Source organism: Zonotrichia leucophrys, chromosome 1, assembly GCF_028769735.1.
Source record: "Zonotrichia leucophrys gambelii isolate GWCS_2022_RI chromosome 1, RI_Zleu_2.0, whole genome shotgun sequence".
Taxonomy (NCBI): domain Eukaryota; kingdom Metazoa; phylum Chordata; class Aves; order Passeriformes; family Passerellidae; genus Zonotrichia; species Zonotrichia leucophrys.
Genome location: NC_088169.1, coordinates 10,389,086 through 10,412,452, shown reverse-complemented (window position 1 = coordinate 10,412,452; position 23,367 = coordinate 10,389,086).

Here is a 23,367-nt window from a genome sequence, read left to right as displayed (position 1 = left end):
TCAAACAGAAATTTGATTTATGCTGTGACTGAACTCCCGCTGTGCCTTGACACTGAACAGCCACTGCCTCTTGTGAGACACTTTTTCCCCACACAAAGAAGAAAAGAGGTAACTAAGTCCTTTGTGCTACTGATTTCTCATCCTTTGAAATTAAATAATAGCAAAACAAACAAATAAGTATGGTAGAAGAGACTTCTTCTTGCAAGAACGTGGGAATTACAGGAGTTTTTCCCACTTACAATAGCATAAATGGGATTTTTGAGGCTTTTTGGATTAGATTTCTGAATAAAATAAGGCAGGCTGTGGAATTTACAGAGATTATATTTCTATCTAGGCTGGTTAATATATGCACATATTTTTATAATTAAAGATGATAAAATAATTTTCAAAGAGAAATTGACAGCAGTTCTGACCCTCAGGATCAAACTGGACAAAAGAAGAAAAGGAATGCATTTTCCCTGAATTATGTTTAGCTTGAATCTATCTGTATTTCTAAGAAAAAAGGAATAATTTCAGTCTCCTGGCAATAGAATTCAGTCTTTTTATAAGAAGCTGAAAGTGCAAATTACAGTAAATGAAAACTCTTTACAAAATAATAACTCTTCTTTTTCTTTTTGAAGCCTAAGACAGGAGTAACAGATGTCAGAATCTTACACTGAAAGAAGAGAAACTAGGAAAAAAATATAGAAATCTCCCTTTTAAGAAACAAGTTCTTGAATAAAAACCATTTGCTAACAACTGATTCCCCCTGCTCAATTTCAGCCTTACTTGTATTGAAGAGTAAGTGAGGAAAAGAACAAAGCCAGAGAAGCTGTGTTTAAGAATCTTGGGAGTTCAATTAATTTTCATGGCATGGCTGACAGGCCCCCAGTAATAGAGGAGAGCAGTTAACTCCTCTGTGCAGGTGAACTGAAACTCTCATTCTTTGGCCATGTGAGTTAGCAGTGCTAGATAATATCCACTGAAATGACTTTGTTTCTGTCTACCTGATTTAGCTGTGTGGTATTTTAGCTGGCTTTGTACTTCCAGGACATGTTTGTATTTCAATAAAGCTTTATGAATGGAGGCTCAGCCCAAGATTCTCCAGTCTTTTTTATGCATTCTTGTGCTCATCAGCATGCTCTCTGCTGAACAATAACACAGCAGAACAACAAAGTCACAATTTTCTGCTTTATTGCCATGTTATTAGATTTGTCACACTGAAGGCCACTTTAAAGGGTGGGCATTTTAATTCTTTTGAAGCACATTTAAAAGTAATTGATCAAAATGTTACATGAATTTCAGGTTCCTTTAAAACACGACAGAGTCCTCAGTCCCAGAGACTTTATTTATTTATTCTCCTACATCACTTCAGCAGCCCCTCAGCCCACATATGCACAGGATAAAGCAGACAACCCATAAAGCAGCTGTTAATCACCTTCAATAGCCAGAGAGTTTGTTAATTCAGGGCACACTATTCCAAAGGCAGTTGTGGCTTCAGGACCTGGCCAGCACCATGACACTGCCATATTTCTAAATTACTTTCCCTTTTGCTTTATAGAGGTCCATTCCTGATATAACTCTTCAGAGCCCGAGAAACTCCTGCGAAGGGCTAAAGGTTAGTTTTAAATAAACTGACAACACGCCTACTACCTTGGTCCAGATGCAGTTTATTTTACTTCTTACTACACAGAAATCAGGTTATGTCCTGTGAGGAGTTTGTCAGTGCAAATGGAAGCTGCAGTAAGGTCAGACCAGGTATTTCCTGAAAACTGCTGGGACATAAAACAACCTTGACCAGTCAAGCCAGAGACGTGTGACATTAAAGACTGCTGGGACTGAATGCACTCTTTCTTATAACTTGAAAATTCCTTTCTTTCAAATGTTCAGTCGTGCCACATTCTGCTTGGTGACAGAAGCATAAAAATCTATGCACAAAGAGAGAAGTCACTGTCTGTGTTGAACCTCACTTACTGTAAATAAAAGAATTTGATCTTTCTGTCTGGCTCAGGAGAGGGAGAAAAGTAATGTTCATTTCCTAAACCTTGGGCTTGATCTTTCTCTTCTACCTGAGCAATAAACTTTTAGCTAAGCTCTGCACAGGGAATCAGTCAGGATAATGCTTTAGCATGTTTATATATCTATCTTAAAGTAATGGAGCTTTGAAAGTCAGCAGTGTGATATGTTTTTACCTGCTTGCAAAATGTATTTTTAATAGACATATTCTGCATTTGTTTATAATATTTTTTATGGAATGCAAGCAGTTTTGACCATGTGGATCTGTCAGTTTATTGGAGTCAGGAAATTACCTCTGTTCTAAGATACTGCAATGCTTCTTTTCTTTTATATGTGTTTGTGCGCATATAAAAATAATTATACATATTTTTCTCAATTAATGCTCAGTGAAGGAAAGCTGTGGTAGAGAACAGGAATTCCTTTACCTGTAACAATACATGGCTCTTACTATAGTGTTTCGGAAATGAGGTTGTATGTGAATTGACTGAAGAGTAATTTTTACTGTATATCTACAGAAATCATTCCTTCTCGGTTGCAAAATAGATTTTTCAACACTGTGCTTTGACACCTTGCTCAGAATTTCTATTCAGTACTGTGACAGCTCAAATATTATGTTCATTGGGAGGTGGAGATGCACCATTCTCAGAGATTGACATATAGAAAGAAGCAGCAGTGATTATGTATGCTTATATGATTTTTTTCTAACTCACTCCACTACCTATTGTATTCTTTAATGATCAACAAGCTATTGAGTATTTTAGTTTTTTTTTTTCTCTTGGCACCCACATTTAGCAATCCTAAATACCTAGAATTTAACAATTGCAAAGAAAAATCCTCCTGATCTTGATGGTTCTAAATCTCTCAGGACTTCCTTTTCTTACATTGGTTTGTTTCAAACAAATACAGTGTTTTTTTCTGGTGAAAGATGTGGAAGTATTCATTGCCCTGAGAAGCAGAGAGGTTTTCCTTTCAAGCAGCCTTCTACATGTGGGCTTTGCACAGAGGTGCCTCTCAGGGAAAACACAGTGGCATTCACCTGCCCTTTCCCTTCATAAAAATTCATCTCTTCTTGAAACCAGGGTCAGACTTGATGTGGCAATTCTATGTAAAATTGGGGCCCAATGCTGAAGAAAAGGAAAAAAGTACTAAGACAGGGAAATGTGCATAGTCTGCTACATCTCCTCTACCTGCAACAGGTCAGCCCAGGAGTTGAGATACTTGTATTAACTTTGGAGAGCAAATATCATAGACAAGCCATTAGGAATTTAAGACATAACAGAAGCTCTGCTCTGTAACTTCCTGTCTCCTTTTCCACTGCAAGACAATCACATTAGGTATTGTTTTTGTAAAAGAACTGTGAGTCACTGTAAATAAAGTTTATTCACTATTAGCACAGAGAAAGTAAAAGGCTCTTTACCCTCAGATGACAGAACACATTCCCAGCCTGAGTTCATTGTTGGTTGTGGGCCCATTGCTCTTTGTACAGCTCTTCCCTCCAGCTGAACTGCATCTCCTTCTTCTGGTGGTCCTCAAAACTCCCCTTTGAATTGTTCTGACTTGCAAAATTAACTCAATTTTTTTTTGCTCTAATCCCATGAGACAAGAATTCAGTTATTGTGGTCATAGTTGTAGTCTTTCTCTGAACCTGCTCCTGCTGAGATTTATATACAATTAAAAAAAATCAAACAGAATTTTTAGAAGGTTGTAAACCAGGACTTAGCATACTTCCCTCTGCTTCCCTACCTGAAATAAAAACATCCCCTCTTTGGCTGCATTAGTCATTTTTATTGTACAGAAAATCTTCATGTCCATCCCAGGATGAACTATTTTTAGTTCTGGAAGATGAGTTCTCGGAAAAAAATTTTGCTCCCAAGAAGAAATTTTGCTACTTTTATCCACATACTTATCCTTGAATTTTGTGCTTCTGATTCTGAAGCACTGTGATGAGATGGTCAGGGATGGGATGAGGGCTGCTCACAGGAGCCCACAGAGCTTCACTGGCAGGAGGGAAGGCAAGGTGGTTCTGTTTGATGGGGGCAGGTGCTCTGTCTTCAGAGACATGGACAGAGTCTGGGGGTTAAATACTCTACTGCCTCTGTAAAGGAAAAATTGTTCACACTGATGGCAAACAAAATCCTCAAGGTTTTACTCCCAAATGAAGTGTAGGAATGTTGAGGGAGTGACCAAATTATCCTTTGTCTCCTAAAAAGGAAAAAAAAAGCCCAGAAGTTTCTCTCTTCAACTGGGTAAAAAGACACCTCATAGGACCTTGGGGGCTTCACCTCAAATTTAAGGATAGCCAATTGGACAGAAGCCAAAAGGTCTTGCCTAAGCAATTTACTAGAAAAAGAAGAGAACAAAGTAACTCATCACTTTTGGGGGGTGTTTTACCAGGAGCAAGACCCTCTTGCCCTGGTTCAGGTTTTCTCTGTAAAGAACTTTGTTCTTTTGCCTTTTATTAAAACTTTTCTGTTTCTAACACTACCACAGAAGCCATCCTGCTGATTTTATGCCATCTGAGGCAGCTGAGCTATCTCAGGTGTGATATATTTCTCCAAGAGCTCATAAGATCTGGCTAGAGGACACCATTATATCAATGAAGCTCCTGTAAACCTTCCTTTTCATGAGAGGGCTGGTGCTCTTCCCACACACCTGCCAACCACTCCAGTGTGTGGCAAAAGTTACAATGGCAGAAGTAAATAAATACAGACAATTATTTCCAGCTTGATACTTGACTTTTCATTAGTATAATTGCACTGGAAGGTGAATTTAAATTGTCTGAGGCCTAGAACAGAATTGGAAGATGTGTTTTATCTCGTTGCAGATATGCTATCAAGAAAGACGCCACTGGCTAGACATGCTGCTTGAATTTAAGAGAAAATAGCCATCTGCCTTTTAGCATAATTCAGTACCAAATAGAATAATTGGTTCTTTGAAATAGAAATTAGTTCTTCAGTCACAGTTCCTGGAAGGAAGCTCAAATTGGAAAAGCTGTCTAAAATAGATGAGTTTGGAGATAGCGTTTTGTACAATGGAATTGACCCATTTAATTAAAAACTTGGTTGTCAGTTGCTGTTTTCCTTCAAACTAAGGTAACTCTGAGATTGAGGTGACACACATCACTAAAGATAGAGCAGTGCAAATAATAGGTTTGGTTCCAGCTGGGAAATGAAGAGAGGTCTTTTGAAATGGATAGAAAGTGGGGGTTTTTTGTTTGTTTGTTTCTCTCTTTTTCTTTTTCTTTTCTTTTTTTTCCTTTTTTTTTTCAGGTAGAATGAGATTCAATCCTTGAATTGTAGGCCACAACACAAGCTGAAAATTCTACCAGAACTCCTTATTAGTAATTCAGTTCAAAGCCAGTGAGTCCCTCAGAAGGGGTTAGAGGAGCACCAGAAATATTAAACAGGTGAAGATCCTTGTTTGTGTGATCTTTCTCTGCTTGTGGCTTCTCTGACTGAGTTCTGTTAGAAAGGTTTCTCTTTACAGGCTCAGTGGTCACACGAAGCACAGACAGAGGTGACCTTTGGGGTCACAGCAGAGCTGACACATCCTGCATCTCCCACATATTCTGCTTTTCACCTCCCACCACTCCTCTGCAGCTGCACCAGACAGACCCCAGAGCTACAGTCTCATTTGGCTTTTGCTTGAGTTTGACACTTGGATAACTGGTGGCCAGCTTGTGGATTTATGTCTCCTCAGGCTTCTTTCCATGGGCAAGTAATACCCTCAAATTCTTTTGTAAAGTCACTAAGTATAGATGAATTTCTTTTTAGTTTCTGCAGATTATCAAACTGAACTCTGAGAAATGAGCTTAATTCCAAACACTTTGCTTTAAAGGTTTCAACACTCAACTCTTTATCCTCTTCTGCTGATTAGTATAAGCAGACTTGGGAAAAAAAACCCTCATCTTAATCTGAAAAACTTTTAAAGTAAAATATATTATATATAAATTATATATTACTTTATATATATTATATAAAGTAAAACAATTAAAGTAAAATATATTTTAAAAATTTTAAAATATTTATTCAAAAGCAAAATATTAAGTAATAAAATTATTAAAGCTTGTATTTTACAGCCAGAGGAAAAGAGTATGAAATTCATTGGAGACTTATTTGAGCAATTAAATCTATAGTTCTTCCTATACACCACATAAAAACTCACAAAACAGAAAACATTGTAATTCAATTTGCTCTCTTTAACTTAATTATCCACTTCATTTCTTAGAGCCATATAAAAACACTAATTTTTTTTTCTTATTAAAGCTCATTGTGAGTTTTTAAACAGAATTTATATGACTGTGTTTCCGTACGTATCTCAGCTATGTCATGCCTGAATTCTGGAAACTAGACTATCCTCAGAGAGGATTGAAAGCAAGGATTTGTTTTACTTAATTTTAAAATGCTTTGTTAACTGCTTGGGTGCTGCCAAATGAAGCTGCTAAATCCTCACAAGAAGCATTCAATCCTGTAATACCATCAACATCCAAAGGAAAGCTGACAAATATGACTTTCCCCACAGAACAGCAGTATTAGAGCAGGCACTGCAGGCTCAAGCAGGAAAGATGAAGCAGTTTTTGACTGGTTACTGGTTTACTGTTACTTCTCCATTTTACTCAGTTTACTCTGAGGTGACTCCTTCACTGGAATAGCTCAAATGACTCACTGTGGGAACCCAGAACATCCCTCTGGCTGTCCAGGATGGCCAGGACCCCTGCCAGGGGGCTCAGAGACCCTGGCACAAAGCCCAGAACACCTGTGGGTTGGATTATGACCCATGGAGGAAGTTTCCAACCTTAGATGAAGACCAGCAAGACACAACAGTTTAGGTAGAATAATAGTGAATTTATCACGAAGTGAAAAAGTAGATTTTGGGGTTTCTAGAATGGGGGCTCAGGAGGCAAGATGGAGGGAACTGGCTGTGTCCAGCCTTTCTGCTTCTTCTTCTTCTTCTTGGCCTCCATCTTCTGCTGTGATGGTGGCACTTTTAGATTGGTTTAGAGTAGAAGCTCACTGTCTAACATAGGTGATAGGAACTGGAAAGTAACTGTAAACATTGTGCACGTAGTTTTTAGTATAAAGACATAACACTGCCCTGGGGGCAGGCAGAGTGCCTGAACTGTCTTGCTGGATGGATCTTGGCAGGGCGGGAGAAAGAATTTTATAGATAAGATACAATAAACAACCTTGAGACCAAGAACTGAAGAGCTCTGACTCCTTCAAGTGCCGGGCTGGGAAAAGAGATGTTCGAACTTTTTTTGCGGTCACTCTGACCAGCTAGAGATCCCAACAACTCACCCTTAATGTGGTATTTCCATCCTTTATCACTTGCTGAAATAACCTGGCAAACTTGGAGCCTTGGCTGGGTGAGTTTCAGTGTCCTGGAGCTTTGGTGAGCAGCAGCCAGGGAGGAGCCCTGCTGCTGTGCCTGCCCTGTGGGAGCCCGGGCAGTTCCAGATTCCTGGGGTTTGAATCACTGAAATAGTGTTGTGTGCTCATGTCCACTTCATTTCTTGAGGCAATATTGTTTCATAAGGTTTCTGTCCTTCCTGTGCTTGTTTAGAAAGAGAATTTGCTGTATGATGCCATGAAGTAAAGGTGGGAGAGAGAGGAGAGTATCCTGAAGTGCAGGAAAGGGCTCTTCACTGTCAGCAAAGCTTTCACCCAGGGAAACTGTTGTGGAAAGGAAGATACCCTAGAATGAATCCTATATTGACTGCCAAGAGCTAAAATTGGGTGAAGTCATTATCTGCTAAAAATTTCACCTAGATTTTATGTAATACCATGAAGACCAAAATTCTGTTTCAGACTACAATTCGTTAAAACCGAAGCCTGTGGCAATGGAAACCATTACTTGAATGCTTGGAAAATAATACTTGAGTGAAGTATTTCTTCTCTCTGTTCAGACTGCATTTGAGAAACACATTGTTTTCTGTGCTGAAGCAAAAGCTTCTGACACAATCTAACCACAATATTACTGTTGTTGTTGTTGTTGTTATAGAAGGAACTAAAACTAAGACAAAAAGCTCCATGCATTCTTCTCACTCTCAGAGCCAAATATATACTTTGAACATTTGGAAAGAGAAAATAGTTAACTGCACAGAGATATACAGTCCAGATTCTCAGGCTGTTTATTTTTCAACATATTTTACATTTTATTCTTCTTGTACTTGCTGTTCTACTGTGGCCAGCACAGAGGTGAAAAGGGGTTAGCTGGTTAGAAGATTACATTTATACTGTTTGTTCCAGGTGGCCTTCTGATTACTCCCGGGATCATGTTTGACTGTCATCCTTATCCCCAGGCTGCAAGTATATATTTCAAAGTCACTAACAACATGCACTCCACAAACTCCACATGGTATACTCTTTGCTAGGCAACCATGTACATGACAGACATTGTTTCAATTGTTTCATTTCAAATTAGTTGAGTGTCTTACATCTTCAGAACAAAGATGCATTAGTAATTAATCCTCAAACAAAGAAAAAAAAATGTAAAAAGTTGATTCCCTGTCACAGAAATGGAGAGCTAAGGCACAACATTAAGTGATAAATAATTAAATGATGTCTACAGGCAGAAAGGTAGAAGATTTCTATATAAGCTGCACTTAAACACTGGATAGTGAACATTAAAAGGTGGGCCAGTGTGGTATCCAAGGGGATGGACTGTCTGTGCAGAACTTAGGTTTCTAAGTAGATTGCTATTAGTATTTAGAGGTCTCAAAAGAATCCTGCAAATTGACAAGGACACACTTTCAAGAAGACAGAAGTCAGTAAAAGGAGTTCAGAATTCTCTAATCCCAAGGTGCTTGTGATACTTTTTGCATTCCTAACTGTTTGTTCACATTCGTGTACTGTATTTGCATAGCAAGAGCAAAAAATATTGTATTTGAAACACAAATTTCAGGCATATGTCAACATGTCACACTAGAACTGCCTTGGCAGTGCTGTCCTGGTGAGACTTTGGTTTGACTTTAATGTCAAGAGGAGTAATTCAATTTGCAGTCAGAAAGACCTGGAACTCTATTCTGCTCACTGGCCTGCAGCCAGGTCACATTGGGTTGTGATCTCATAAACTTAAAAGAGTCAGCATGGATCAGAACTCGAGGAAATGAGCATTCAGTGATTTAGAAGTGATGCTTCTCATCTCAAATCAGAAATGCCCCAGGATGTCATTGAGGGCTCAGTTCCCCAACAAAGCCATCATTCAAACAAAACATAAACCTGATGCTTTGACAGTTTGTGCTTATTAAAGATCCAGGCTACTTTTCAGTGTCCTGAGCTTACACTTCTACTCAGCTCTCCAAGCTGACCTCTGCATGTTCCTGGTGCACTGACCAGTGACCTCTGAAATTGTGCTATCCCATCCCATCCCCAATGTGTTTTCTGCACGACCTTTACTGATGTACAAAATGTATCAAGCAGGGGAAGGTGCAGCCATCTCTGCTTCTTTACAGCTGGGCAAACATCAAGGCACACAAAAGTTTTGGGTGCTTGTGTAGTCAGGAAAAACCTTGGCAGTTACCAGAAAACAACCCCCTAAATATAGATAAAATATATACATATGTAACAATATATAACAATATGTAACAATATAACATATATAACATAATATATAACAAGATAACATATATAAAATATACATACATTTTCTCTAGTCAGAGGTAGTGATCATCACTACATAGTTTGCAACATGTAACGTTTATATTTTTCAGTAGCTTTCAGAATGAGTGTTATAACTGTGGCACGAAAATGGATATCTGGAAAACATATTAACTATGTCCACCAAGAAATTGAGAATATTGAAAAAGAAGATAGACAATTATAATAAGAATAATGATAAAGACAATAAATAACTGACTTTTCTCACATCAACATGTTTTTGAGAAACAACAGAAGAAAAGGACAGATGATAGAAAAAAGAAGTGGAAGGTAACATGGTAAAGGAATACAATTGTTGAAATGTCAAAAGAAGATTGAGGTTAAAGTATCTGTAACCACTTAAGGCCTTTATTTTTAATGTCAGATTTTGAGTGAACAATGTCATTTAAACAAAGAGTAGAAATTTTTAGCAAATTGCTTGGCAGAGCATTGCAGGCCAGAGTCCCAAGAAATACTGGTCAGCAGAAACATTTATCTAATGAGGCCTTGGTGCACCACCACTAGAGAACCAAGGACTGCTTTCACATCGCTATAGCCTGGCAATTACTGAGATTTGTGAACCTCAGATTGGGCGTTGCACCAGCTTCAGAAGGGATGATGTAACAATTTAAGCTGGGTCTTCAAGAAGAGGGAAAGAATATCATAAATCCATATCTATTCCATGTACAATGAATACTAAGCCTTTAAAAGCTACAATTGAGAGACTGCTTCACCTGGGGTAATTCTTTACTTGTAAAATCAGTTTGTTTCATCAATCACTAAATTATAATGTCATGATTTAATTTTGATGTGAAGGTGTAAATATCAGAACATGGATAATCAAGTTTATGTTGCACCTGGCTTGAGAATTCAAGGGAGAAGGAGGAAGAGCAACAAACTCTTCATATCAGCTTCCCTGATGCCAGGTTCTCCAAGGGGAGCAGAACAATTTGCAAGCAATCTGGCCCAGAAGGGTCAGCACAGTCCAGAAGCAGCACCAAAATATTGATTTCTGTTCTCTTTTGCCTTTCTTACAGCAGAGCTGGATGATAAACTGAAAGATAAACTTCCTGAGCAAGTTTACCTGTATCTTTAGAGTTATCTCACTCCTTGAGTAGTTCTGTGAAATAATTGAAGCAGAGCTTGAAATGAGTTAAGAAGTAGAATAAGGTCATCCTAATCTGTATATCTCTTGATATTTTGATTTTCATTAGTTCAGATGATCAATATTACAGAGATGCAGCTCAGAGTTCATATAGCATGTGTTCTGGTGCCTTGGACCCACATGAATAAAAAGGGGTATTTTTAACTCCTAAATCCAGCATTATAATTCAAGTCACTTATTCTATCTTATGATTTTATGAAATAGAATTATTGCCTGCGGATGTTAATTTCCAAAGAGAACAGTTCTCTGTTCAGAACAGGTTATTATAGATAGTTGTGTAGCTAAACTATACTCACTGTCACTCAAGAAGAGAAAAAGCCTCAAACCAATAGGAAATATGACAAGGGAAATGCTAGGAAAGCAGTTTAATTTTGAATATATAGCTGAATATCAGCTCTTGGGAAAAAAAGGCTAAAATAATAAGAGCTAATATATGAAAAAAGTGTGACTAAATAATAATAATAAGCCAACAGTAAAAAATAAAAATTTTCAAGGCCTGGATCCACTGAGGATGCACTAGAAGCCTGATAACTTTCGGGGCATTTAAAATTAAGAGGTGGAAAAAAGATTGGCATTCTCATGTAAGTGTCAGATGTATCCTAGGAAAAAGAAGCATAAGATGACAACATCATTCTTTTTCATTCGAAGTTGTTGGGTATAAACACAGTTCAGGTATTGATAAAAAGATAAACAGATGCATATCATATGCACTAAAAGTACCAGTGAAGTGAATAGAAATTTCAAAGAAGTTGTGTGGGCATACTCTGTGCACAGTAAAATGTAATGTGCTTCTCTGGGAAAACATCCTGGGAGATCACTAAATTTTCTAGCTCATCTTTTCTTAAATCATCTATTTATCTCTTTTTTTCTTTAGCCAGAAATTCTCATTTATACACTCAAAAAGTGCGAGATGAAAATTGCTCACCCGAGAATTTCTCCCCATGTCAGATCTTGTATTGTTTTCTTTAGAATATAAACAGGAGAGAGTCAGATGTGTTTTCCAATTTTCCACCTCTTTTTTTTTATTCCCATCACGTCTAGAATAGGTTCCCTTAAAATATTGCGCAAACATCCAAGCAAGCCTGATGTTTGTTCCCATTTTCCCTCACTTTCAAACCTTGCTCTGTAAATCCCTTTAGCCCATGACCCCTAGAATGCAACTGCATCCCCTTCCCAGTCAAGCACTGCTTTTTTCCCTAAGCGAATTGATCAAAAGCTGCTCTCAGTCAGCAGGAACCTTCCATGCCCAAAGAATGTTCATCTGCTCAGGAATATTAAGAATGCACCACGAAGGAGGATTGAAGAACCAGCCACCTGTAACAGGAGCCACCATGACTGAAACCTGACCAGTGGAATGACTTCACAGCTGAAAGGAGCGACTGGAGAGGGATCTCAGCTTACAGCAGAGAGCAGAAACACAGCAGATAGCAGAAACACACCCACCACCGAGGGAAGATCCACCCCAAGTGGTGTCAACACCACCTGGGAGCTGCAGGGTGGTGGCTTGCACACAACTCAGGAGCTGCTTGAGCAGGCAGAATTGCACTGCAGGGACACACCTTTCAGTGAATGACTGGCAGACAAAACCCTGAGAGAAAAGCAAGTCAGGCAAATCTTACCAGGCAATCCCTGAGAAAGATAAAGGTGTTGTGTTTCTTTTTTTCAAGAAGGTTATGTAAATATGTTGAGCTGGTAGTCCCTGTTGGGCTATTACTCACTGTACAATTGGCTTAAGGCAATTACAATCCAACACAAAAGCTAATCTGCATGTAGACTCAACTCAACAATCCAGAATCATGTTCAACAGCATTTGTAACTCCATACAGTCCCTCTGAAAATCACTGGGAAATTACTGTACAACTTACACTGCACCTTTGTGTCATAAAAATGTGCAAGAAAGCACTCTAAGCACAAAATGACTTACAATAAGCTATTTGAAGTATTTAGAATTTATTTTCTTTAGGGGAGAGTTATGAGAAAAACATTATTTAAAAAAGATTCCCTCAGTGGCTGTGTGTCTCACCTTTACAGAAAGACCTCCACAATATAGTGGAAAAACTATTGGACTATTCACCAGCAGAAGACCATAAACTTTTATTTTCTTTCAGCTCCAGTGGTATTTACTATGTCACAAACATTGCAGGTGTCTGTACTAAAAGGTCAAGGAATAAGATTAATGCACTTGGAAAGATCCTTAAATAGTGTTGTAGACTCATGAAATGTCACCTTTTTATATCCAGCTTTTATTTTCAATTCTAGGATTTAATGTGATTTTTGATAATCGAGCTTTAAGAAAAAAGAATTTGTTTTAATTTTCATCATCAGTAAATTATATTAAAGCACTAGAAATACCCTGGAGAAAAAAAAAGTCATGAAACTCGACTTGTTCTCATGATAACAAAGTGCAACACACAGCTTCATCTTCAGCAGTGCCTCTGTAGCAATCCAAACTCAGAAATCCTGGTTTTCATTGAAATATCTGTTCAGCTTCTGCTGTCTCTCTGAAACAACACAAACTAAAGAGCCTGGACCATTTAAGAAAAAATTATTGCTTTAAACTTTCAAATGGAATACATTAGTTGAACAATTTATTTCTTGCATTCTTACGCAGTTTAGGCCCATTGCAAAGGAACTTCCATCAAGAACTGCTTAAGATTTAAACCAAGTAATTGTGCAAAAGCCTCAAAGATCAGAGTGGGAGGAAAAAGGAGACAGTATGATTGATCACTCAAAGTCAGCAGTGTTCATATCCTGAGCAAGGCACATGCCTGCTGCTCAATGGAAGGGAAAGCAAGCCAATGGGATGAAGGAAGCAGGGAGTTATTTTTGCTTTCTTTTTATATCACTCATAATTTTGAAGACATCTATCATGCTTCTCTCATCCATCTCTTTTGTAAACTACATGCCTTCAGTCTCTTCAGTGTTTCTCACTGTGAAAATCTGCAATTATTTGCTTTCCATCCTATTTTTTGCTATATTCTTTTCTGGTAAGTTAACAGGAACAATTAAAAAGAGTTATGTAAGAACATCAAAATTGTGTTAGAGAAGTGATAATTATCAATATTTATACATTATTTAGTATGCACGTGTACGCGTGTGGGAATATATCCCTAATACAATATATTCTGGTTTAATTCAAATTGAAACCTTGATTACATCTTATTATGAGAGAAGAGGCAGTTGGACCCAGGAGATGTTGCAGACCACAGTCCTTTATGCCATTGTGGAAAACAGGAGACAAAGGCAGCAACATAACTTGGTGCTTTGTGTTTGTCAGCAGGAACTGTGCAGGGACGATTTTGACACTGGAATAAATGGCTGTGAAACACCAAGTATATCACTGATTGTCTGCAACTGTGCTACTGCAGAATGAGAGCTGAATCTTTGAGCTTCATTTGCCTCTTCCTGCCCAGAATGGCATAAAAGACTTTGGGCTGGAAACTCCTGGCTGGGTCTCCTGTGCATCTTACATGAAATAAAATCTCATGGCCTCTCATAGGATCTGTACCTGTCACCTCCTCTTCCAACAGCATATGCCTCTGAAATCTTCTTATTTCATTTGTCCCTATTCAGCTTTTTAGGCAGACTGCCATCTGGGAGTTTTTGGTGGTGCATTAAAAAGCTTCAACACTGATCCCTTGCCCAAGAAATACCTCATTGCTCGTCAGCATTTTCTAATACATAGAGAAATGAAACAAAGGGATTCCCTGTCTGAATATTTCCTTAGGTGATAGAACTACTGAAACTGAAGAAATTCTCCACATTTGCTTCACATTTCAAAACAGGAAAAATGGGTTAGGAAAACTAATTTTAAAAATCAGATGTAAGGAATCTATATTGGCCAGTCCTACTTTTAATTTCCAAGATTTTGTCCCCTAGTGGAGGTGATTGTGAGGTTATTTCCCTGTCTGTGATTACTCCCAGGGGATGAACAGAGTGTGCACATGACCTTAGGCTGAGTGAAATAGAGAAATGGCAATGTTTACAAGTGGAACAGCCGCATTTCATGTCATCCTACAGCAATAAAGTTCACAAAATATCATAGTGGGATATACAGCTGTAGAAACCAGTCAGGCCAGACTGCAAAGCTATAGCAAACTCAGCAAACAGATCACTCTGGGACACAGAATATGCCAGATGTCATTACAGGAACTGTCAGAATGTCCATCTCTAAATACAAATAAACTACTACTAATAATAATTCATAAATTAATTAAAATAATAATTATAAGCAGTTAGATTAAATAAGAGATGAGCTAGCAGGAAGATTGGCAAATCAGTTTCCTTTGGAAGCAGCAAATGAACTGAGACAGATATTCATTTTACTGTCAAAGCACACTGTGATAAAGACAATACACATCAGCCTTTCACAAGATTCCTCATGAGAATCCCAAAGAATATGTTCTTTAACAGAATTTATACAGCCTTCTGGCACAGACACCATATTCCACATGTGAAGAACAAAACCTAATTTTCTCTTGGACTAATATTGATAAAAGTTACTGCTATTTGAAAGAATCCTGCTGCTGAAAAGAATTTGAACAAGGCAATTTTTGCTATTATGGGCAAAGCACGATTCTTTTCTGTTTGGCTTTTGATTCACTTTGCAAAGCTCAAAAATGATGTGTTTCTTGGATATATATCTAAATGTTAATCCTGTGAAAGAGATCCAGAAAGAAACTTCAATTTCTATACTTCTCCTTCAGAAGTAAATTTCCTTCTGACCCAGTATTTCTCATAATCTAAAGCTGTAAAAGGAGATTAAAGTCTCTTCCTGCCTGTTTGTGCCCATGCATAGCTACCAATAATTACACCCTTTCCCCCATTCATCCATCTAAATTTGCTTTTACCTACCTGAATATATGTAGATTTTTACAAAACAGCTGTGGTCCACCCCTGCATCATACATCCTTTAGGACATTCACACACATACCTACTTTTGTGTGAGTCTAACTATAAAAATGTAAGTTGCCTTAGATTTCAGTCATAAGTATTGCAAAAAATGCTTACAAGTGTCCCAGGCCACTCACACAATATTTAAAGTTAGGTCTCACTCATAGCAGAGTTACTGGGAGACATTTGCTAAGTGTCTGGTTGGATTTCAAGCATCTCCAGTGGTGGCTATCCCACAGTATCTCAGGATATCCAGTGCTTGAGTGTTATGAACCACATCCATAGGATGCAAATCCTGGCTATAAATATATTCATGCACTATCTCTGCACCCCTGAGAAAATCTTTCTTGTGTGAAGTACAAAAATTCCCCAACTACTCTGTTCCCCAAATTCCCTAAATTCTCTGTGTTTGATGAGAATATGAAACCAAGACCTGGCAACTGTGTTTTTGTGGCATGGTTCCATATAATTCACTGATTTCCCCCAAATTTATAGACTGGACTGGAGGAAAAAGTCAACATTTTCAAATCTGAGGTCCTGGTGATGAGTATTTAGCATGGTATTAAAGCCTTTGATGAAGCTAATGCAGTCTTAGATGTGTTGAGCATTTCCTGTCCCCTGTGAAGGCTGCAAAGATTAAGACCAGGCTACTTATTAAGATACAGAAATATGAAGATAACTGTCAGTCTCAGTAATTTTTGTATATTTAAATAGAGCCATGATTAATATTAAAAGGATGTGCTGTTCCCATGTTTAGCCCATTTTAGCTGGAGGCTGCCAAAAACAGCACTGAAGAGGGGTATGAACTTTCTACACTGCACATCTCAATGGGACATGAGCTTCAAAGGCTGTGCAGGCATCTGAAAACCTAATGCAATTAGTTAATCAGTTTATTGTTCCTTTGATTGTAGGCAAGAATATATTGATTTTTTTTCCTCCTTTATTAATTCCATATTTAGAGTTCTATATTTGAAGCACACAAAAAGGGGAAATTAATATCTGCAGCTCACCTACATCACAAATACTGCATGTTTTGCAAAGCATTTTTAATATGACATTTCTTTCAGTGCAATGAAAGGTGCTTCTATGGCATACTTAATTTCTTATTTTCTGCCTGCCACATCTTTGTCCTTAATATAGCTTGCTGAGTATTTAACTGAATGATAATGAAAAGTACAATGGCTGATTTCCTTCATGGTGTGTTTCTGGGAGAATGGCACTGTGCTTTACCCTACCTGAGCATTTGCCTATAGTTCTGGTGGAGAACCCATTTCAGAGTGGATTTTGCATAGTTCTTGTATTCCTGAGATGGTTTCTTAGAACCACTAAGCCACCTGAAATCTTTATTCAATTTTACTATAAATAGTTATTACTGTTATTACTATTATCTGCATGTAACGGAAATATTGAATCTCTACTTTTGCAGACAGTGGTGACAATACTAAAAGAAAAGCCTTCAAAGAGAACCAATTGCCATCTGATAACTATTGTTCCTCTCTTCTCATACCACACATTCTCTTAAGGATTTATTTTTTGTTAGAGTTTTCAAATTTAAACAAAAATGTGCTTCCACTTCTCTACTCAACCCTGCTCCATGTTCTGCAGGTGAATATGTAAAGTTTTCTGTACTAACAGAAGGAAAATCTATCATTAGCTTCACATCACATCATTAGAATCATAAATCATAAAATATTTAAGACTCATACTTTTGTTCAATTCTGTTGGAAAAACAAGATACATATACAAAAATGGATGGAACAGTATGCTAATCACTAGATAGGGTGGAAAAAAACAGATAAATTCTTTCAAAGCCAGCATGTTGACTGGCAACTTCCAATATTTCTGTGAAGAATTTGCAGTCAGTGTGATGTCAACTCAAAAGATCATGGCACATGTTAGAAAAAGTGCATTTAAAAATTCATATTTCCTGCAATTTATATGGCTATCAAATCTAGAATCTTTTGGTCTTCAAAATTAATTACCACATGAATAAGTCATTAGAATGATGAATAAGCTTGTAACCAATCACAGAAATGTCTTGCTAGTGAAATTCAATTTTGAGGACCTCTTCACACATTGTCAGTGTTTTCATTTATGCAAGCTTGATCACAAGAAATGATGAAAGAACAGTTTTTATAATTTCCGGGTGACTGCCAAAACTTCAAATCCAAATCCAAGTCTGTCAGAGTGAACAAAACTCTTCAGAAGCTAATGGAACTGAACCCAATTTTGTCAGGCTGAATCTGGTCCAGAGACCAAATTGTTAACTCTGTGTAGGAAAAACTTTCCCTTCAGGTAAGGGAGAGCTGTACAAAACATTTATGACGGTAGGGGAAAGCAACAATCATCTCTAGAAGATTTAATCCTATTTTTGTCTCCTTTTAACAATTTTCTTCAAGTACTATAATAATGCACATGTGAATTCTTACTCTGTCTTCCCATCTTCCCACACATACCCCCAAGCCAAAGTCTTGAAATATTTTCTAAGCCATTGCAGTAATAACATTGCTAGATAATTTACAGAATATTTCTTTCAAGAAGAACAGCAGTTTTTATTGAAGTATGTGTCATGTCCTGTTCTCTGCTATTGGATAGGAAAATACTACCATCCCCTTTGCAATGCTGATTAACTTTCATGGGATTATTTTCATGGCATTTTTCCTACTGATAATTTACTAAAAAAACAGAATCACATAAATTAATAAAATCCAGAACCACAAAGTGCACTTTAATTTGCAGTATTGACATAATTGTAGATCAATTAGTTTCTGTTAATGATGAGTGAAGCTCCTTAAGAATACTGTAACAAAGATTAGCCGGAACTGGTTTTGTTCTTTGCTGAAAGACCTTCAAAGTTCAGATTTTTCAGACTGAAGAAACAGAAAAAGAAGCTACAAAGGATATGAAATCTTGCTATCCGCAGAAGAAGACATAAATTTTGTAGAAACTCCATTTACATAATTTTGTGGCATTTCTAAGGGATCTTGATTTTGCTTTGTTCTGTTGATTTACTCATCTATTTGCAAGCATTCAATCCAATTAAGGACATAAATTCATGGATTAATATTCCTCAATTTTCTACCCTAGGCACATTAACATCTTAGTCACTTTCTTAGAGCAGAACCACCCAGTTCATGACTTCATTAAAATATAGACTAAGAAAACATCCTCCTTTGCTGTGAGAATAGTTTAGCTCAGGTACTTGTCATAAATAGAATCAACTTTTTTTCTAATGAAAAAGGTGCTCACTTTGTCTCTCATACGTCCTCCTATTAAATCAACATATATTTTACAATATTTGAATAAACAGTGAAGATAATTTATTCTTAACAGCAGTGCTGGTGACCTTTCTCTTCTACCATGAATAACCAAACAATCAAACAAGAGTAAATCCAAAGGGAAGCCAACAGAAAAAATGTGCCTAGCTCTTTTTTCATTGACAATCTGTCCTAGGCTTCAGCTTTCCTGTCCACAGAACAATTGTGACTAACTTGGTCTCCTCCCACAATGGTGATACATGGTGGCAGCATGGCAACAGCAGCAATTAATGCTAATTGGAGTCCTTGCATTTCTAGGAAATTGCATTTCTAGGAAATCAGTTGTGTGTCAGAACAAGGACACACTTTGGCCCAGGGAATGGTAAAACCCAAAAGTACTCACACACATAGTTGTGCTGGCAATGGACTGCCCAGCTGCATTTGTACCAGGATATTTCCCTGGCAGCAACCCACATCTGATTATCTGAGCTAACCATTACATTATTTTTATTAGAGATGTCAAATTTGTTTCCGGATGAAGAGACTGTAGAGATTCTTAACAGAATCTTGTAAAGGTTCTAAAGAAATTTTCCTTTTCCCACCTCTCCCAACCTGCTTTTGGCCTCCATACTTCAAGTCAGCTCATCCGCTGCCTTCCTGAGCATGAACACAGACAAACTATGCAACTGGCTGAGGTTTTAAAATTACATATCCTCTCTTCAAGGATGTATCACTTAATTATTGACTAAGGCTGTTGGAGAAAGGCCAGTGTTTCACTCCAGAGAAGCTGTACCATCAGTTCACTGGGGCAAGCAGAACTGTGGGCCCTGAGTACCTCACACCTGCCTTGGGGCCCTCCAGCAGCTTGGGCTGTGCCCTTGCAGGGCAGACATGAAGGTAGAAGCAAAGGCTCCTCATCTCATTACAGAAAAAAAGGAACTAAAACTCATGAAAGGTGATGCTCTTTCCTCTGGTTGATAGTGGGATGGATGGGATATGCCACCACTCATTTGGGGGGATTAATATGCACCCATCCCTGCTGCAGTGTTACCCTGGTGCCTTTGTCTGTGGCACCACTGAACTGGACCTCTCAGTGCTCTCCTGAAAGCCCAGTGCAGAGAAGGGCCATTAATCACTTTGCTCCCCAAGATACTTTGCCTCTGTCAAGAGCAGCTCCTCATTACTTGAAGGGTGCTCATGGAATTAAGTGAAATTACCCAAGTCAAAATGAACAATCTTATTATATTATAATGAAGAATATCATCATATAGGACAAGGGCTAATGGTTTTAAACTGAAGGAGAGCATGTTTAGATTAAAAATTAAGAAGAAATTCTGCACTGTGAGGGTGGTGAGGGACAGGAACAGAGAAGCTGTGGCTGCCCCACCCCTGGAAGTGTTCAAGGTCAGGCTGGATGGGGATTTGAGTAAGCTGGTTTCGTGGAAGATATCCCTGCCCACAGCAGCCGGGTTGGAATGAGATGGTCTTTAAGGCAGCTTCCAACCTAAGTGATTCTATGATTCTGTGATAACAAACTGGTTTGAAATATTAGTTTCCTCCATGCCTTCCTATTAATCTCTGTATTTGAAAACACTTTGTATTTTTGAAAAGCATTATAGTCTGACAATATAAAAGGAGTCGGCAGGCTTTCAGTCCCCCTCTACAAAAACCACACAATAAAGTGATATATTCAACACACTTATTCACATTAACAGGCACACTTGAAAGCACAGGAAAACCATTTGCCCAATAAACTACCTATGAATGGCTAAATCCATAGATGACCAGTCTGGGGAAAAGCTGTGTTTGGGCCTGCATGTAAGCACCTGTAAGTAATTTGCATTATTTTTCAAATTAATAAAATATATATTGATGAATTAATGGGATTTTATGTTTAATGTGTCTAATTATAAATTAATATTAATTATTTATATTGGAAATTATATTAATATATTTTAATGAAAAGTGAAAAAACCCTTAATTATTATTTGAGTGGTTTTAAGTGCTGTTGAATCATATGTGATTCAGTTATTTGCCCCACTGCTAAAGCAATGGGATTTTCAGCATGACACTAAGGATTTCTTACTGACAGCCCACAGCATTTTGCACCCACTCACTACCTCCTTCTATCTTCATCAGCTGAGACTAAAAATTTCACATGCATTAAATCTGAAGGCAGCTTAATAGGCTTAATTCATTGATCACTACAAAATTTAATTTGCTGGTTTTTTAGAGGAAAAATGACTCAAAGCCTACACAAGTCTAATAGCTATCTCCAACATTTTGTAATACTTTCTGATCTATCTACAGATTTTAGGCTTAGTTTGTCAAACTGTGAGATTATCAGATGAAATTTAAGAGTGGAAATTTCTAGGTCTTCAAGTCAAATAAGAATGGGTATTTGTAATGTTCATAAACTATGAGTCATGTAGAAAAATAATATTGTTAAGTCATTGTCATCATTTCTTTAAATTAGCTTTAGAGGAAAAAAAAAGCTCTGGAGGTTGGCCAGGCTGCCTTTGTGTGTTTATAACTGTGTTATCAGGCCTCTCAAGCTAAATTGTTTCAATGAATGGACTTAGAAAGATCACCTCTCCTTTCTACACTGCTCTGGATAATAATGGTATTTATCTCTCCCAGAGAAGTATTTGAGGATCTGGTTAAGTATCCATTATCTGGCATCCAAAGGCAGGGTAGAACTGTAAGACATTAATAGAAGCAAGCAATACTTACCACTTAACTATTTGAGGCAGAGATTTACCTCTCAAGGTGTGAAATTTAGACACTGTTATTTGAAAACCCTGTATGTTTGCCAGCACAACCAGAAACTGAACATAATTACAAGAGGCTTGGGTGACTCACTAATAGTGCTTCACATTAAGTAAAGACAACAGCTGGCATTATCAGGGCTGCATTTCCATGTTCATTGTGTTTTGAGAGAAAATGGCCACAGCCATGGAGAGCATGCCATCATCACCCTAGCTAGGTAATTAATTTCTCATTTAATATTACCACTGTTGTGAAAGCCCAGCATGTGCTTGGATGGCCACAGAAGAGAGCAACAGCAGCATTTAAAAATGTTGTGGGTTTTTTTGGTTTGGGCTTTCCTTGCAAATCATTCAATTTGTAAATTAAAAGACTGGGCATGCAGTTAAATTACCAGTTTTCTGATTTACCTACCAGCAACAGAAATGTTCTATCCTGTTAAGAGAATGAATTTAGATGCTGTAGCACTTTCATTCATTTTTTCTTTTTAGTGTAGCTCTCTGTCAGGGGACATAAAATCTAGAGAAAAGTTTGATATCTCTGAACAATTCATCCTGGAATTTTAAAAGGAAAGGTAATCTTCTTTCAGATTTATGGAAAATAAAGCCATGCAATAACTGGTTTAAAAAACACAGTATAAAGTTTAGCTAGCTTCTAACCAATGCCCAGATTCACAAAAGGATTTCAGCTTCCACATGAGCACTCAACACCTAAATCCGCAAGTGTTCTCCACAGAAATCTCCACTTAAACATTGGGCCTCCTTGGGTGATGAGAAATAAAAAGCATGTCTGCTTATCCTCTGTGGATGTTGCAGCTTCCAGCTTTGCTTCCCTCCATCAGGGCCTGGCAGGGCTGGGGATGCAGGCAGGGGTCTCACAGGGGTCTCTCTGCGATCTCATGGGGATTTGGGGCTGGTATGGCAGGTGGGAGCTCACAGAGCTTCAGTAGCTGCTGCGTTCAAAGAGGTGCCTGACACTTCAGATGGTTCCTGCTTTGTTTTCCAGGGATGGCACATTTCTGGGGCTACAACACCAAAATCGATGGTTTACCCATAAACAAAGAAATTCTGCTTCTGATAGTTCCCTCATTTTGTTCATGGACTTTCAGCAGGGGAGGAAAGAAGTAAAAGGAAGAAACAAATGCAAAACACTTTGCTCTTGCTGTTATCGATGGCACATCCCCTTTGACTGAAGAAGGAGTGAAATGAGATTAAGAAAGCTGAGGTGAAGTGCAACCAGAAAAGAAAGACAGGTGAAAATATGATCCCAGACACAGATGCCAGTTTAAGCTTTTTCCCTGGCATCACTTTTCTGTAAGAATGTATGGGGACATTGTACAAGATTAGTAGCTCCTGGCAGTTATTCAAAGTACTCACCAAGGACCAGATTTCTGATCTCTGTTAGCATGAAGTGATACTCAAAGCAGTATATTGTTTTTTAATAAGCACTGAATAGTTTTTTAATGTGTGTTTCAAAATATAGTTTATTGTTACAAGACCCTTTCATGGTATGAAGGGGTAAAAAATCTGTATGAAGGTGAAAAATCAAAGTTGGAGAGGGAGAAGATGGTAGGGCTATATATATTTTGAAGAACAAAAGGAGAAAAATGGAAATGGATTTTAGAGTGAGACAGGAGAATAAAAATGAAAATTAA